The sequence below is a fragment of the Petaurus breviceps genome, unplaced genomic scaffold (genome assembly GCF_028583685.1).
Source record: "Petaurus breviceps papuanus isolate PSGF00001 unplaced genomic scaffold, PetGlider_PUasm1.0 118, whole genome shotgun sequence".
In the NCBI taxonomy this organism is placed as follows: domain Eukaryota; kingdom Metazoa; phylum Chordata; class Mammalia; order Diprotodontia; family Petauridae; genus Petaurus; species Petaurus breviceps.
This window is the reverse complement of record NW_027185616.1, coordinates 14291989-14310447: the sequence shown is the minus strand read 5'-3', so window position 1 is coordinate 14310447 and position 18459 is coordinate 14291989. Positions and strand designations below refer to the sequence as shown.

Genomic DNA, 18459 nt, shown 5'->3' with positions numbered 1-18459 from the left:
GTCAGGGACTTGAAAACATAGCTTAGACTCACACATGACTAGTTGGCGGTAATTAGGTGTCAGAGAAAGAAGTTCACAGTGAGCAGACAGACCAAGGAACGAAGAAGTTTTCAAAACGGTCACTTTCTTTTTGGAGAAAAATATCCAAATTTTTCCATTTCATTTTGCAATGAAAGATTGGAAAAGTTAACTAAACTTAAGAGAGAAGGGAATAAAATGGAAAAGGTAACAGGAGTCAAGAGGTACAGGTTTAAGTCTTATACTTGTGTGGCCTTGAGCAAGTCACTAACCTTTCTCTGAACCCCAGGTTCCTCATCTCTAAAATGAAGCAGCTGGACTAGAGGTAATATGATAGGCTACGATTATAAATATAAATATAGATTTTAACCCACACACACATATATGTGTATATATATATATATATATATATAAAACCTATAACATCTCAATTTTGGGATCCTAGATTTAGTGCTGACTAGATTTGTACTTCTTAGAGCAGTAGTGTCAAACACAAATAGAAATGGAAGCCAATTAATTCAGTACATAAGGATCCCTGTGGGCAGCATGTTGACTGAGATTTAAAATGTAATATCATCCATGTTTTATTGTATTTTTATTCATTTTGATAAATATTTCCCAATTACATTTTAATATAGTTCAGGCCAAATTCAATAGCAGTACTTGGCATGTGGGCTACATGTTTTATCCTCTGCCTTAGAGAACAGTCTAGCTCAACTCCATAATTTTTTCTTCTTTTTTTTTTTTGTTTTTTGGAGGGGCAATTGGGGTTAAGTGACTTGCCCAAGGTCACACAGCTAGTAACTGTTAAGTGTCTGAGGCTGGAATTGAACTCAGATCCTCCTGACTCCAGGGCCAGTGCTCTATTCACTGCACCACCTAGCCCCCCCCCCATCAACTCCATCATAGTCCATTTTACAGAATAGGAAAATTGAGATCTAAATGAGCAAGGAGCCTTCAAAGCTATACAAGCAGTAAATTAAAAAGGCAAAATTTGAACCTAAGCCCTCTGATTCCAAATATCAGAGGGTCAATATCAAAGTGAACACCTTCATATGCTTTCCATTCAATACTTCTATTCAATTGAGGAAAGAAATTATTTGTTTTGTACCTACTATGTATATGGCATTGTGCAAAAGAAGCATTCCCCTTATGCAAACTCCATTCTAAATATTTCAAAGCCATTGTTTATTAAGAGAAGAAAAAATATACTTCAGCCCTTACTCCATTTCATTTTTACCAAGAGGAAAGAGCAGATAATACATCTGGGGGAGAGGGTGTTGATGTTTTAGAAATTGTGAACCTCTGCTGACAGATACACTTCGGAGAAACTATTTGCCTCCAATGGTGACAGAGACAGAATAAAAGGAAATAGAAAATGCACTTCCATTCAACCCCAAATGAGTGCTGAAACTTCAATGTGCCCAAACTCATGCCCATTCTTTGGATATTGTTGAGAATTCATTTAGTGAGCTGGGAAGTACAGTGAATCACAATAAATCACTGAAAAATCACATAAAAGGTTTAGACTTCCTGACCTCTACAAGTCCGTCTCAGTCAAAATGTTGAAGCATTCCTAAAAGACTAATCACCTAAAGAATACAACTTCATTTCTGGTCCATTTTAATGGATATTTTCCCCTCTTCAAGGTTTCCATTCATTTCCCAACAAGAACTGACTTGAGCTGACATGAAGCTCCTTGGGGGCATATTCCCAAGGAGTGGGTCACCCAACAAGATTACCACAGATTTACAATACTCTGTGGCTTTGCATCCAATTAAAACCATTACTCAAGAGCCCCCATCAACATATTTATCTTTAATAGTCATAAGAAATAATTCATTCAGAGCAAAAGCATTTTATGAAATAGAATTACAAAAAAAAAGACATTTACCCCTGCAAACCTAAAAAATATTCTCTAACACATACAAACAGCAGAAAAGTGGATGAATTTAGAAGACATACAGAAAAACATACAGAGGGAATATGTCACCAAGGTACATAGATAGAAGGGCACACATCTGGAGGCACAAATCACATTTCCATTGCTACAGGGTCACTAATGCTTTCTGTTCTCACCAAGCCTGCTGATCTCCACCAGAACCTTTGTCTCTACCTGAGGTACTGTCTCCACTAAACACTGATGCACAGGACATAAAGCATCTGCTGGATGCCCCCACACAGGACATATTTCTACCAGATGCTGCCATTCATAGATATATATGTGACAGATGGCTGTCGTGTTTCTTTGCTTATTATGCCTTCAACCTTGGTTATATTGTATCCTACTCATAAGGACAGTGTGCTCTACCATGTTCTTTTAGGTTAAAACCCCAAGACATTTCAGAAAAAGACTAGAACTTTGGTCTTGAACCAGAAAAAAAGTCTTCTCCATGAAAAAAGGAAACAAAAAAATTCTTCATCGATTCGTTTTTCTTGAGTGGCCCATCTATTCAAATATTTCCAACATATTACCTAAAACATTTTCATCTCCAACATGAAATTCATTGCCCCAGAAGCTAAGGTCTTTAGACTATAGAACAGGGTCCTTCCAGATAGCTAGGGCTCTGAGATTTGGTCATTTTTTAAATTAAACTTCCCAGGTGCCGGGTCTCATCTACTCTAATTTGGGATGGACTTTCACTTTGCCTCCCTATATTGTCTCCAATGCCTACTTCACCTCATCAGCCTCCATTCTAGTAACCACACTCCTAACAAAACTGCCAGGTTAACCCACTTTCTAAGTTGTACAAATGCCACCAAAATAATTTCAGGCTTTGAACTCACTTTTTTATTTCTATATGCCAAGTGTTTTATATACATTATCTCCTTCTGGTCATAAAAAGGACATCAATGAAAGCCTGATTTGCTGATTAACTGAGCAGGAGAGTTAGCAACCACACTAAAACTTCCTTTTCACTTGGTTGATATTTTCTTTATTATGCTGAACAAAGTAATAATATTCCCTGGAGAGTAAAAAAATAACTTGGTAAATGCACACATCCAGAGTTCATATCCTGCCTCTTATGATTATTTTCTCTGTGACCTCGACTACATGATTTAACCCCTCTGGGCCTTAGTTTCCTCATAAAATCAGGGAGTTGAACTAAATGTCCTTTGAGGTCCCTTCCAGCAGTACACATATAATTCTCTGGTACAGTATGATAATACTTGGGAGCCACAAAATTGTCTTCTTGTAGAGACATAAGAAAGCTTTATATTGTCTAACTTGTCCTCACAAGATCTCACTGGGATAAGTAAAAAGGGGGACAAGGGAGGACATTTTAGCTGTTTTATAAATAGGAAGATGGCACAAAGAGGTAAAAACTTGAGTGAAAGTTAGAGGCGAGGAATAACTTTTCTAAGCTCCTCCATGAACCCATCACTAAACTTTACAAAATGAATCTGAACAGATTTTAGAGTGACAGAATCCACTGGGAGACAGAGCACGGCAGAATCCAGCCCAGGAAAGTGCCCACGTGGGTCCAGGCAGGGGGGAGCACGGAGCACATGGGGTCTGCACCAGCACGGACTAGAGAGCAGACTACAGCGGAGTGAGAAGGAGCCTCAGCCATCAGACTCACCCACCTCAAGGGCAATTTGTAGCAGTCTCACCTGCACACTGCATAGGATGGAGGATCCGTGGGAGCTGGGTAAGAGAAAGCTCAGGGCCCACAGCAGAAACAGCAGCTTCTCCTGGGGCTATCAACCCACAGCCTGGAAGTTTAAAAATTACCTACCTGATTTTCCAGAAGCCAAGATGGCAAAGTAAACTCTAGCTGCTCCGATTTCCCCTCCCTGACCTAGAAAACCCAGAGATAAATGTCCCACTCAGAGTAAAATCCTGAAATAGCAAAAATAGCCTATGGCTTAGGATTCACTGAGAAAGGGTGTAACCAAGGCAGTAAGGAGTCTGAAGTGAAGGGCAGGAGGGGTCCCAAAAAGCCCCACCCCAACAGGAGATCCAGAAGCCCAGGGTGGTGGAGCCATCAAGCACTAACAACACAAGCCCAGGTAGACCTTAGCACCACCAGGGGAATCTACCAACACCAGATCTGCTGGCTGTCAGCTGCTGAACCTGCCTGAGCTGTAGCCCAATGTAAGTGTTATGGGATTTAAAGATCTTCCATGCCCTGTTGGACTTGCTGACATAGCAGGAAGGGGTGGGGCAAGAGGAAGCGGAAGCCAAGCTAGAGTTCCTGCGGTGACTGGGTCAAGCTAATATAATAAAAATGACAATTTTACCTAAATTAAATTATATATTTAGTACCATACCAATCAATTTACCAAAAAATTACTTTATAGAACTAGAAAAAATAGTAACAAAATTCATTTGAAAGAACAAAAGGTCCAGAATATCAAGGGAATTAATGAAAATAAATGCTAGGGAAGGTGGCCTAGCCATACCAGATTTTAATCTGTACTATAAAGCAGCAGTCATCGAAACTACTTGGTACTGGCTGAGAAATAGAGTAGTTGATCAATGGAATAGATTGGGTACACAAGACTCAGCAGTCAATGACTATAGTAATCTACTCTTTGATAAACCCAAAGACCCCAGTTTTGGGGATAAGAACTCACTATTTGACAAAAACTGCTGGGAGAACTGAAATATAGTAAGGCAGAAACTAGACATAGACCATTATCTAACACCATATACCAAAATCACGTCTAAATGGGTACATGATCTAGGTATAAAGGCTGATACTGTAAGCAATCTGGGAAAGCAAGGAATAGTTTACCTGTCAGATTTATGGAGAGGGGAAGACTTTATGACCAAACAAGAATTTGAGAGCATTCTAAAATGCAAAATGGATAATTTTGATTACATTAAATTGAAAAGCTTCTGTACAAACAAAGCCAAGGTAACCAAGATTAAGAGGGAAGTGGGAAATTGGGAAAGAATTTTTACAACCGATGTCTCTGATACAGGCCTCATTTCTAAAATATACAGAGAATTGAGTCAAATCTATAAGAATACAAGTCATTCCCCAATTGATAAATGGTTAAAGGATATGAACAGACAGTTTTCAGAGGAAGAAATTAAAGATATCTATAAGCATATGAAAAAATGCTCTAAATCACTATTGATTAGAGAAAAACAAATCAAAACAACTCTGAGGTACCACATCTCACCGGTCAGATTGGCTAAGATGACAAAACAGGAAAATGACAAATGCTAGAGGGGATGTGAAAAATTGCAACACTAATGCATTGCTAGTGGAGTTGTGAACTGATCCAACCTTTCTGGAGAGCAATCTGGAACTATGCCCAAAGGCTATAAATCATTTTATACCCTTTGACCCAGCAATGCCATCTCTAGGGTTATATCCCAAAGGGATCATAGAAGTGGGAGGAAGACCCATATGTACAAAAATATTTATAGCAGCTCTTTTTGTGGTGGCAAAGAATTGGAAATTAAGGGGATGCCCATCAAGTGGGGAATGGCTAAACAAGTTGTGGTATATGAATGTAATGGAATACTATTGTGCTATAAGAAACAAGGAGCAGATGGATACGAACTGATGCTGAGTGAGAAGAGCAGAACCAGGAAAAATTTGTACACAATTACAGACACAATGTATGTGTAGATGACCAACTTTTATAGACTGGACTCTTCTCAGCAATGCAGGGGTATAAGTCAATCCCAAAAGACTCATGATGGAGAGAAAAATGTGCATCCAGAGAAAGAACTAGAAAGAAAAGAGTTTGAATGTAGATTGAAGCAAACTACCTGCTCTGTCTTTTTCTTGTTTGGTTTTGTTTCCTCTTTCCCATTGTTCATTCCTTATCAGTTACAATCCTTCTTTATAACCTGACTAATGTCTAATATGAAAGTATTTGCAGATCCTATACTTGATAGTATGCCGCCATGGGGGGAGGGGAGCAGGAGGGAAAGGGAAGGAGGGAGAGAAAATTTGAAACTCAAGGAATTGTGAGTAAACTAAATGTAAACAAACAAATTAATAAAGACAAAAAATATGAAAAAAAAAGAAAGTTAGAGGCAAGGCAATGATTTGGTCAAGAACAGATACAGACCTTCTGACTTCTAGACCAGTGTTCTTGAACTGTGATATAGGAGATGTCTCTGCTATAGCATGCATTGTCATGTATGCCCAACCAGGGACATAACTGAGGGTCAAGAAAAGAGTTATCCCAGACACAGCTCTGGGAGGGTAGCACCTCCTTGGTGGTTTCTGTCAAAACCAATGCCCTTCTCTGGTACTTCCCTCTTCTTCCCCTTCCTAACTTCCTATGTGTGGACCTTAGGTACTTATTCCCCACTTTTTCCCTTTCTCTTCCCATTGAGGCTGCCCCCGCCCCCAATCCCTGTCACCCCAGGGCAATACCACGTCACTGCCAATATGAAGAGGGAAGTAATTCAAACAGAAATAGAAACACTTTGGGTTTGAACAATCAAGTTGGATCCCTCCATAACTTCCTCTCATTTAATTTTAATATATTTAAGCCAACACAATCTGCTGCCAACTAGGTGAAAACATGTAGAGAATTAGCTCTCCAATATCCAAAGGCAGATTGTCTGGCTCTGTAGTTTATCCCCTGAAAATCCACCTTTAAATTACTGACTCCCCTGCTTTGTTAACTCCTTCATGCTTGGCAGAAGGCTTTTGCAAACACACACACACACACACACCAGGAAAGGAGTGATAGAGAGCAAGAAGAAAGGATCTGGCAAAAGGAAACAGACTTAGAAAAAGAGCAAACAGAGAGAAATGAGAAGGAAAGACAGAGAGAAATCAAGGCAAACAGGAAGAAATAAAGCAGAAAGAAAAAAGGAGAGGAGGAAAGAGGTAGGAAGAACCCTTCGTAAGTGGATGCTATCTCTGTGTGTAAGGCAGTGCTGTCTATCTCCAGTGAAAAAGAACCCGCTAGTTCCCAAATCAGACCATTACAATGTTGGCTAACTTGACTGGTTAGAACACTAAACCTAAGGTTGGTCTCTTTGTAACTTACATCCAGGAATGCATGGAATTGCACCAAGTGTGCTAATACATACAGCCTATGCTCTTAAGCATGTATCATATATGTACCCATGGCTACTAATTCCATTTCCTAGGCCAAAAAGAACAAGTTCAATCTTTCTTCCAGATTCCAGTCTTTCAAAAACTTAAAGTCAGCTATCACCTAGAGTGTTCTCTGCTCCCAGGCTATACTGCCCTGACTCCATCAACTAATCCTCCTATGAGGACATTAGCCTGAATGTAACAAGAATGGGAATTTGAAGATCTTCCCTGCCCCTTAATAAGCCTAAGGAAATTTGAAGGCCTTCCCTGATTTGAAGATTTTTCCCTGTCCCCTAATAGGCTGAATGTAATCACATGAAGCCTGTGGTCGGAGAGGTTTGCTGAAGGGTGGAGCAGAGACACAGGAAGCCAGGAGTCAAAGCAGCTAGATTGTGGGAGAGAGAGGATGGCAGGCAAACAGACAGCTAGGCTTGTGAGTATTGGTTTTTGGAAAGGTTAAAGGATGATGTGGCTCTCTGTAATGTTATGGTGTATTAACTTCTTTGCTGCTATGATGGATTTGGCTTTCTGGTTTGGGGATTTCTGGTATCTGAATAAATGTTTTACTTCTGTCTGCTACATGTAGAGTCTATTATATTTTGTGATTGAGAACTATGCCAGCATGTTTACAGTCACCATTGATGCTATGAATATTGCATTGGCACTACGCTGAGTCACACTATTTTCATTCCTCTGGAAGCTCTCTTTCCTTAAATGTAGCATTCAAAACTAAAGGTCTATCTCAGACATTAAGGAAAAGTTATATGGGATTTTTGCCTACTCATTCCTTGAAGCTCTGTTTCTCTTAATATGACCTAGGTTCACATCAGACTTCTTAGGTGCCACATGCATGAGGTCATCCATTTTATTCTTCTGTTTACTCAAGGCAATACCATAGTCATACATATGGTTAATAAGTTGTCCCACTATGTTTAAGCAGTGTAGAACTGAACTGAGTTCAAGTCTTACATCACTAGTGGAAGAGTCCTTTTGAAATGTGTGTGTACATGACTAATATAGAAAAGTGTTTTGTATGACTGCATATGTATAATCTATATAAAATTGTTTGCCTTCCCAGTGAGGACAGAGGGGAAAAAGTAAGAAAGAGAATTTGGACCTCAATACTCTTTAAAATGAATGTTAAGGGGCGGCCAGGTGGCACAGTGAGTAAGAGCACCAGCCCCAGAGTCGGGAGACCTGGGATCGGTTCCGGGCTCAGATACTTAACACCCACACAAAAGTAACTGGCCGTGTAACCTTGAGCAAGTTACTTAGCCCCAATTGCTTAGGGGCGGCCAGGTGGCACAGTGAGTAAGAGCGCCGGCCCCAGCATCAGGAGACCTGGGATCAGTTTTGGCCTCAGATACTCGGCACCCACACAAAAATAACTGGCCGTGTAACCTTGAGCAAGTTACTTAACCCCAATTGCTTTAAAAAAAATTGAATGTTAAAAATTGTTTTTATATGCAATTAGGAAAAATATTTAGAAACTAAAAAAATAAAATAAATAATAAAATGTGTATGTGCACATGCAAAGTATGCATATGATGTCCCAAAAGCCTTAGTGTAGTTTTAAGTTTGTTTTTAAAAAAGAAATCTAAAATGGCCATATGACTTCGGGGATACCCTATAAGATAGACTTGTCTGAGTGTGTTATTTCTTAAGTATATGACAACTAATATAAATTTCCCTTTTGTTTTACGGTATGTGTCATCTCTAGAATGAAGTGAAAGAGAGTCAGTGGGTTTCCTAGGTCTCATGCCAACATATTGTTCACAGACAAGATCTCACCTTCACAGGAATACTTTCTGAGAAATTTAACTGGGGCCTCTTCCAGGAATAGCTAGTTCACAGGTAGCAATCCCACTCAGCTACACATGTGGCACGTCCTCCCCAGGGTATTCTGGCCTTGCTTCCCAACCTAATAGCATGCTCTACCTGTTTATATAGCTTTAACACAACCATACTTTCATGCATCCATTTTCTGGGGCCATAAAACTACCATTAGGTCTTGAATAGAAGCAGATCTTTCCATGCTCCTAAACGGTTGAATGTGGCACTTATTGTTCCGGGGACAAGGGACCCAGTGTTGGATGCCCTGAATCCATCTCAAAGCAAACTTTATCTGCTTAGCATGGAAAAAAAAATGAGTCAAAAAGTACTACCCAAGTGCCAGTCCCCAGAAAAACCAACTCTGGGTATCTTAGGTTACAATGATTATTGAAAAAAAGTCAGGGGTAATATGAGCACAGATGTAGCTAGAGACTTCTGACAGGGGTTAAGGATAAACTGGAATTGAAGGCTAAAGCCCCACCTCCTTCGCTTCTCCTTGCCTGACCTTTCTTTCTTCACTTTGGTCTCCAAGAAACATTTTCATGATTTGGTCAGGGTATTTGGTTATGTTATTTCCTAGTACAATAGGTTCCCCCAAATAGCAGTAGAGAAATTTAGCCCTGTGGTTCAGTCTAAATACTTTTAAGATACTTCATGTTTGGCTGATAGAAGCCTTAAAAATAAAATCTCTTTGGCTGATTTTTTCTCTTCTTTTTTTTTTTTTTGTAAAAAAAAAAGTTATTCTTTGCTATAAAGGATGTATCCCCTGTTTCCCAAGGGACACGGGCACAAAAATAGGTCATGTAAAAAAATCAATAAAAATTTATTTTAAAAACTAAAAAGTAAAACCTTATTGATAATGTGTAATCATTAGGACAGAGGGGTCTAAAATTTACCAGCTATGAAAAAAAACTTTCCCCCCACAAATCAGTGGTATAAAGATGTGTAACTTACTTAAGACAACAGCATATGCACATAATTCATGTAATTGCCAATGTGATATAAGGTATTTACCAATCACATTCCTCTCTTCATTAAATCAAATCTCCTCAGAAACTCTAATTAGCAACACTTAATATCACTAATTTAGGAAGGACCTTCAGAGGCCCTAAGGTCCACCTCACTCATTTTTTTGTTCAATCGTTTTTCAACCGTGTCCAACTCTTCATGACTCCATTTAGGTTTTCTTGGCAGAGATACTGGAGTGGTTTGCCATTTCCTTCTCCAGCTCATTTTACAGATGAACTGAGGCAAACAGGGTTAAGTGACTTACCCAGGGTCGCACAGCTAGTAAGTGTCTAAGGCCAGATTTGAACTCAGGAAATGAGCCATCCTGACTTCAAGCCTGGTGCTCTATTCACTGCACCACCTAGCCGCCTCTCCCTCATTTTACAACTGAGGAAACTAAGGCCCAGGGAGGTTAAATGACTTGTCCAAGATCATAGTCATAGTAAGCATCAAAGTTAGGATATGAACCCAGGTCCTCTGACTCCAAAGTAAGTGTTCTTTCCACGTTTTCTAGCATATACAAAACAGTGAATAAAAGTTATATAAAATAATGTTAAGAAGGAGTGTATATGTGTATATCTCAAATATAGTATATATAAGAGGCAGCATGACAGTAAAAGGAGCCGGGAAAACCTGAGATCAAGTCCTGCCTCTGATACATAAAAGCAGTGCAAAGCTGGGCAAATCACTGCGCCGTGGGGGTCCGCGACATCTATCTGACTATCTAAAACTCAAAGTTATGGAACCACTGATAGCCTGCACAGAGACAAGCTTTCCTCATTAGGAGTTCCATATGCTGATAAAACAACAGGTCTGAACCCAAAAAAGTGCATGTGTATGTGTGTGTACACATACATGCATACACGCAATCATGTGTGCACGTGTATGCATGCATATACAATGTGAGGTCCTTGCGTTTCACTTGTGTGTATATGTGTGTCTATACATATGTACTGCCTATGCACACATATGGACACACAAATGTACATGTGTGTATGTCTATGTTTTACATATGCACACCCAAATTGCAGTGTATTTATGCATACATACACATGCATATATATATGTGCATATTTATACACATAGACATGCATACGTACATATATGTGTATTCCTAGCACTTACAATGCCAGGCACAAAGTAAGTGATTAACAAATACTTATTGACTTAACTAGATTAATTTTTGTCAATAAAGCTTGATTTGAAGATTATCCAATAATTTGGTCATATGAGTCTCAATTATTTTTTGTCCATGCTAAAATAGTCACCTCAGAGTCAGAGAGTAAGATCTGGAGTCAGATTGATATAGCCAATAAAATCCCTAACACGGAACCACACACAGAGGTATTTTGCACATATAATATAGATGTTCTGCCTTTCTTAAAGGTTTACAAAATACTTTGACCAGATTGAACTTTCGGACATGTACACAGAGGATCACATCAAATATTTAGATTCAATTAAATTCAGGTAAAGGTTTCTCTGAGAACTCAGAAAGTACTCATAGCTTTAGGTTAGTGGTTCTTAAACTTTTTTGTCTCAAAACCTTTCTACACTTTTAAAAATTATTGAGAACTCTAAAGAGCTTTTGTGTATGTGGGTTTTATCCATTAATATTTAACATATTAGAAATTAAAACATATTAGTATTGTTATTGTGAAAACAGTTCTTATTTCATAGACCCCCTGAAAGGGTCTCAGAAACTCCTAGGGAGTCCCTAGACCACACTTTGAGAACTGCTGCTTTAGGCATACGTTCCATGACAGTGAGAAGCTACTAAATTGGATAATGTAAGTTAAAGTGCTTTGTAAGTTGCAAAACAAAATGTAAGTATAAGTATTATTATTAACTGATGCTCAAGCATCATCTTTCCAGGAGCAGTTCGAAAAAAAAATATACTAGACAATGCATGGCAAAATGGACTTGGCAGTGAGGAAGCCTTGTGTTCAAATCCCACCTTTGCCACACTAGTTATGTGACTTTGGACAAGTCTCTGGGGCTTCAGTTACTCGTTGGTAAAATGAGGATATTGAAAGAGATGGCTTCTAAAGTCCTTTCAAGGTCTAAATCTAGAATGAGTCAGGTAAAATCCCCGATCTTCAGAGGTTTAATCTGAATGGCACTCAGAAACAACATAAATGCTTGTATAAACTACAAATGGATAAACGTTTTAAAAATACAGTTCCGTATCAAGTTTACTAATCACATGTTACTAGTCTGCTTCCTGAGAAGCTTGGAATTGTCAGATAAAAAAGACCTCATTTTGAATCTCTGATCCATCACTGTGCGATCTGATAAGTTCCTACCCATCTCCTAGAACCTCACCTTCCTTACCTATAAAACCAGGTTAATAACATTTCCCTTAAAGAGTTGTTTGGATTGTGTGTGTGTGTGTGTTGCATCATTTAACAAAAAAGCATTATATAATGCAAGCTATTATTTTGCCCCCAATTTATAATGCATTTTTTCCAATGGACACATTTGATTCTTTAATTTTTTTTTCATTGGCAGGTCCCCTACTTGAGACTGAATTGCTTTCTCAAGCCCAGATGAGATCCCTTTGCGTGAAGCCTCAGATCAGATTGGCAGACCTCTATCAAAGCTGCTCACATGGTTCACCTGGCCAGGGAGCTGGTTTTGTAACAAAACAGAGGACGTCTGTCTAAAGCCTGTTACTCCAATATCTTTTGCGAGACACTAAATTCACTCCAAAAACACAAGGGAAAGGAAAGAACATTAAGAACAAACTAGACAAATGAAGACTCCAGTTGCCTCCTGGGAAATAATACATGTATCAAACAAAGAAGATCAAATTCTGTTTCCCCCGTGACTGCATTTTGTACCATGCCATTATCACTAACATATGGGTTTATAATCTAAATTATCCAAAAGAAAAAATCATCAGCAACACTTTACAAATGTACATTTTTCACTCCCTAACTTGCAGCAAGTTCCATTCGGAGTTCTCATTATATTTCGCGCACTCAAAACAAATCCACACATTTCCATCATAGCCTCCTGCACACAATGACATGGTGAAAGAAGCTGCAATTTTAACATTAAAACAAGCTGGTCAGAGGCTAAGAGGGAGTTTTACAACTTAACAGTACCCCCTAGTGCAGCAAAACTAATAAGCAGGGATCCAGGACTGAGAAGAAACCCACCTAAAAAAGAAAGCGGGTGATGAGTCTAAGGGAATCTAATTTTAAGTTAAAGGAATTTGATTAATTAATTAGCTGGCTAGTTAAATAATTTAGTTAAGCTTAAGATTGGCAAGAGAATTTGTGTTTGTAGGAGAACTCACAGAACATCCCACTTTATTCTTTTTTTTTTTTTTTTGCTTTTTGGAGGGCAATTGGGATTCAGTGACTTGCCCAAAGTCACACAGCTAGTAAGTGTTAAGTGTCTGAGGCCGGATTTGAACTCAGGTCCTCCTGACTCCAGGGCCGGTGCTCTACTCACTGTGCCACCTAGCCACCCCCATCCCACTTTATTCTTAACTTCATGCTAGGAAGAGCAGGTCCCCCTGTACCATACTGCTGACATCTTGGTGCAGGCCCTCCTCACATTACACCTGCTCTATTTCAACAGCCTGCTGGATGGCCTCCCATTCCAGTCCATCCTCCCTTCAGCTACCAAGTGCTCTTCCTTGAACAATGGTCTAATCATGTCACCTCCCCTATTCAGTAAACTCCAGTGGCTCCCTTTCACTTCAGGAATCAAGTACAAAATCTTCTGTTTAGCTTTTAAATCCCTGCATAACTTGACCCCTTCCAGCCTTTCCAATCCTCTTACACTCTCCTCTCCTCCATATACTCTGGTACTTAGAGACAGTGTCTTCCTTGCTGTTCCTCAAACACACAATACTTATCTCCATACTCTGCGTTTTCACTGCCTGCATCCCCCATGCCTAAAATTCTCCCTTTCTCCAAATCCAATTTTTGGCTTCTCTGGTTTCCTTCAGGTCTGGGCCTGGGTAGTGCCTTCCCTCTAAGATTCTTTCCAAGTTAGCCTGTCTATGTTTTGTTTGTACATAGCTGTTTGTATGTTGTCTCCCCTGTTAAACAATGGAGCACCTTGAGAGTGGGGATTGTATTTTGACTTTCTTTATATCCCTAGTATGGTGCCTGGCACAGTGGATAGAATGGGCCTGGAGTCAAGGAGACTCATCTTCCTGAGTTCAAATCCAACCTCAGACACTCACTAGCTGTGTGACCCTGGGAAAGTCCCTTAACTCTGTTTGCCTCAGTTTCCTCATCTGTAAAATGATCTGGAAAAGTGTAAGAGAAATAACGCTAGCACACAGGAGGGCTGCTAGCACAGGTTCACTCTTGATCTGGTAAGACAGGAAAATACTAAGACAACTTCAAAGGGGTTAATAATCCTACATTATTCTAGCCTAGTCTTCTTTACAAGGGTTCCTGCTAGTAGAAGCACAACTCCTACAGCATTCCCTGATCACCCTTCTCACAGGGGCTGGCGAGAGGTGGAGGGGGTAACTACTCCTATGACTCAATGGGGTCAATAGAGACAATCACAGCTTGTTTGCTCCCCTAAGTCCCCTCATGCCTCAGTGGGGGATGGTTGAGGCAAACACAGATTCCCCCAAGCCTTGATGGTGGCCAGTCAAGGCATACACAGCATTCTAGCTTGTGCATTCAACCCTAAGCGTTCCCCACTCCTTGACCAGTGCCCACCTGCTTTATAGGGCAACAGACAAAGAAGGCATATTGCCAGCAATACAGCGATAACCTCACAAGTTTACATCACCACATCCCTATATCTTACTGTGTAATCACAGTGGATGTTTATAATTTCAGCACAAATGCTTATATTATTTATTATGTAATGCTGTACAAGATGGTAAAGATGTTTTGAACCATGATCATGAGAAATCATATCTGATACCTGGGAACAAGAGATTGTTATGACTATGGATCCTGGGAAACTAACTCTAAGAAAGAACCGCAAAAATCCACTTTATACACACTAAAATCCACCTTACTTACAAGAAGGAAATGGCAAACCATTCCAGTATATTTGTCAAGAAAACCCCAAATGGCGTCACAAAGAGTCAGATATGACCGAAAAATGACTGCACAATAACAAAAAATGCTTGTTTACTGATTGCAACTAGAAGGACATTAGTTGCAATTAGAGGCAATGTTAAAATAAGTCCATGTTCAAACTTTTCAGTGTGAGAATTATGAAGGCTTTCTTTAATTCTTGTATAACAGTTGGTATCACTGAGGAGAATAAAGGATCCCCTCCTAAATCCCTTCTACCCTTCAAGCAAAAGGGAGAGAGTTTAGCATCTAGAGCCAGAGCTCACATCCTCAGCAGTACCAGGGGTCCAATGAGCTCATTCTTCCAAAGAAAATCTAAGAGAGTCCTGAATTAAAGTTTTAGGGTTCTGCTTGATAGAGTTAGAGAATGGCTTATGAAATTCAGTGGCTTTACAGAACACCCAGGGAGGTGCTTTTTTTCCTCATGCAGAACCGTGAGGCCCTAGCATAGAGAGTCTGTAAAATACAAAGCTCTTCAAGGCTATTCCCTCCATACACACTCTGGTCTCAAGTAAGGATAGGCCCACAGACAAAGGGAACAAACTCATTCATAAAAAAGGATAGGCTTACGAAATGTAATCCATGGCGATTCTTATTCAGGACTCTCTTCTTTAGCAGAGACTGATTACTCAGTGCTCCTCACCTGCCTGAAGGGTGGAGTTGGCAAGAGCTAGGGAGAAGAGAAGATTCCAGTGCCCTAGATTTCAGCTTCAAGATTCAAGAGAGAAGTCACTCAATTTTTTATTCTCTTCAAGTCCGTGAAAAAAGAGAAAGAAAAAGACTCTGGGAAGAAGCTGACCTGGAAAGGGAGCAGTTGCTCCACCAGGGTGAAGCTGGGCAATGTTGTTTTGCCTTCCTGCGAGTACACCCAAGCCACTGTTCTCTTAACTCTAAGATTGTGGGATCTAAACAATTTATATTGTCCCAGCTCCTTGTATCTGCTTTTTTGTGAGGACTGGAGAAGAAGGAAGAGGAAGAGGAAGAGGGGAAGGAGGAGGAGGAGAGAGAGAAGGAAGACCAGCCATTAATGCTAAAAGTAGCAGGCATAATTTGCCTCATACAAGGAATGATACTTTACATATCTGGAGAAGGCAGAGTGGTAGAAAGGATGATTACTAATATCTGAAAAACAAAGCTATAGCTAGTTATCTACAGAATCAGGCTGCAGAGGGAGTGCAATGATCTTGCTGCCTGTCAGGAAGATGAAAGGGAACAAAGATCCAGATGAGACACTCTTTTTCTGCCCTGGTGCTTGGGTTATGCCAGGCAGCATAACTTCACTCCTCAGTTCTTCAGTATGCAATACCTGAGCTGTCATGCCCAACAAGGTCTTATAATAATGCAGAAGAGGGTCCAGAGTTATACAGGAGCGGAGGGGACTTGCTAAAGTACATCTGATTGGATTCCTACCCTTAATGTCACAGGCAGTCTCTAAACAGCTAGAAAGTTCGAAAGGTTCTAAGGAGAAACCACAGACGTGGGGTTTTGGAGATGGGGACAAGGTAGGAGGGGGGTGGGTACTATGAAGAAGTGATGTCTCTATGAGACATCAAGTCCTGTCAGAAAGGCTAGGCTCAGAAAATTAAAGGTTTTGGGGGGATATAAAACATGTTCACTCAGTGATGATGGCTTAAACCTAGTTCCCCCTGAAGGCAGGATAATGTAATTTTGGACCCCTTTGGATTCTCCACCATGCCACCAGTAAACTCATGATTGGCGAATCTCATCATCTTACAAGATCCAATCAGCCTTAGTACTCACCCCTCATCAGTACCCTCTGCCCCTCTGAGCTGGAGAGTGAAGTAATAACTCTTCCTCATAGGGGTGATCCTCCTAATTTACCTTCCAGCTGCACTCATATTGGACTTCTTTTGTTTCTCCACCATTAGCCCCTCATCTCCCTCCCTCCCCCTCCCCCAAGCACCACTGATTTTCAGCTTTCTTTTGTGTATTTTCTTTATCCGTTAGATTTTAAGATCCTTGAAAGCAGGGACTGTCTTTTACCTTTCTCTGTGCCCCTAAACTTAGCATAGTACATGGCACATAGTAGGAGATTAATAAAATTGTATTGATTATTAACTAATAGGTTATATAATAAGTATTCAGTATATGTTTGATAATTAATGATGCCACAACATCCATTCTGCCTTGTAAGGCAGATTTTATTTTTACGTTTATTTTGTGTATAATGTGCCATTTTTTTTTAGGTCATACAACTTTTATTTTTCTCAATTACATGTAAAATAATTTTTAATACTTGTTTTTTTTTATTTTGAGTTCCAAATTCTTACCCTCTCTTCCTCCCCTCCCTCACCTTGAGAAGGCAAGCAATTTTATATAGATTATACATGTGAAGTCATGCAAAACATATTTTCATATTAAAGGCAGATTTTGTTAGACAGAGGATAAGAACTGCATCTTATTCTTTTTTGTATTCACACAATGCCTTGCCAACTGCAAATACTCAATAAATGTTTGTTAAATGAATGGAAATCAATGCAACAAACATTTACTAAGAGTCTGATATGTGAAATGCACCACTCTAGGTGTTGACAACACAAAAAATTATATATGGGAGAATCAAAAGAGAACAGTGTCATCAAAAATAAGATAGATTCAAAGCTCCTTGAGGCCAGGGGTTGTTTCATTTTTTATTTTTACTTCCTCAATACCTAGAATAGCGCATGGCATATAATAGGCACTTAATTGTCAAAAGCCAAAAAAAGAAGAGAATATATCCAGGAGGGGATGGTCAACAGAGTCCAAAGCTATAGAGAGGTCATGATTTAGCAGACAGATTACTGGTAATTTTGAAAGCAATTTTAATTGAGTGGTAAGGTCAAAAGCCAGAACAAAAGTGGTTGAGATGAGAGTGTATAATGAAGAAGGAAAAGAAACAAATGTAGTTGGCTTTCTCTGAGCTTGGCAGCAACAGGGGAGAAAAATAAAGGACGATCACTTGAGGGGAAACCAGAGTGACGAGAAGACTAATGAAAACCGAAGGGATGTAGGAATATCGATCAGTATGTCCTGTGCAAGGTCTTAGAAGAGATACGAGGACACACATGTATAAAACAGATGCTCACTTTCGAGAGGCATACGAATAGCCATGATCATAGACATAGCGGGACAAGCATGTGCAGTAAAGTACGTTATCACTAGGAGAGCAAGCAGAGAATATGACAGGAACGTGTCTTTACATACTTTATTTTTGTTGGTTCTTTGCTTCCTGAGGAGATTTTTAGAATTTGATAAGACTTTGGACCCTTCTGTTTTCTCAAAAGTACATAAATTCATCATTTATATTTATAATATGGAGCTAAGAGGAATATTCAACAATATCCCGAGACACAAGCTAGAAGTGTGCTAACTCTATTAACATGGAATTCAGTAGGTATAAAGGCACGATCATAAATGTGTGTGTTTCATAGAGAAAGAGAGAGAGCATTAGGAGCAGAAAGTGGAAATGAGAGAGGCAGAAAGAGAAAGCACAAGAGAGAAACTGAAAG

At 39.6% G+C, this 18459-nt stretch overlaps 1 pseudogene; it reads left to right on the top strand.

Annotated features, from left to right (window-relative positions):
- The first annotated feature begins 3325 nt into the window (after positions 1–3325).
- LOC138161036 (ADP-ribose pyrophosphatase, mitochondrial-like) overlaps positions 3326–18459 on the top strand; it is a 26079-nt pseudogene continuing 10945 nt past the window's right edge.